This window comes from Emiliania huxleyi (assembly GCF_000372725.1).
Source record: "Emiliania huxleyi CCMP1516 chromosome Unknown EMIHUscaffold_15, whole genome shotgun sequence".
NCBI lineage: Eukaryota > Haptophyta > Isochrysidales > Noelaerhabdaceae > Emiliania > Emiliania huxleyi.
Genome location: NW_005201092.1, coordinates 1,127,794 through 1,128,655, shown reverse-complemented (window position 1 = coordinate 1,128,655; position 862 = coordinate 1,127,794).

The following is an 862-nucleotide window of genomic DNA, read 5'->3' as shown; positions in this document are numbered from 1 at the left end:
GCGCCTCCGAGACGCCTCCCAGCCCCGTCCGGCTCGCGGCGTTAGAGCGGTCGCCTCACGCCCTCTCCGGCGGGCCACTGTCGGCAGGCCCTCTCCGACCGGTGCGAGGTGCGGCTCGTCCCGCACAGCGCGGCGGCCGCGCCCGGGGCCAGCGCCTCGGCCAGGCCGCGCTGCAAGCGGTGCGAGATCAGCCCGAGATCAGCCCGAGATGCAGCCGAGATCAGCCCGAGATCAGCCCGAGCTGCAGCCGAGATCAGCCGAGATCAGTCCGAGATCAGCCGAGATCAGCCCGAGATCAGCTGAGATCAGCCGAGATCGTGCGGCCGAGCGGTGCGGCGGACGGCGAGGCGGCGGCACCCAGCCTGGCCGAGCCCTGACCCACCCAAGCCTGGCCCCGCAGGTACGGCTGCCAGGTCGAGTACGACCCTGGAACCAACCATGAGGAGCCAGCCGTGCAGACGCCTCCCCAGCACCACGCCTCCCCAGCACACGCCTCCCCGCGCCTACCTGGAGCCTCTTCCCCCTCGTTCGCTCGCTCGCTCTCTCGCTCTCTCTCTCGCTCGCTCGCTCTCTCTCCCTCTCCCTCTCCCTCTCTCCCTCTCTCTCTCCCTCCCTCTCCTTCTCCCTCCCTCTGCCTCCCTCTCCTTCTCCCTCCCTCTGCCTCCCCCTCTCCCTCCCTCTCAAAGCGCCGTCCCGACGCCCCACCCCTTGGGCCCCACCGCCAGGGCGGCCTGCCGGCTACCCCCGTTCTTCCTCCCCATGTTTCCACGAACACGGCGCAAGTGGGTGGGCCCCTCCTTGCGCCGGATATTTAAGGGGGCCCCCTCCCCAAACCCCCGGGGACCAATTTTTCATGGGGGGC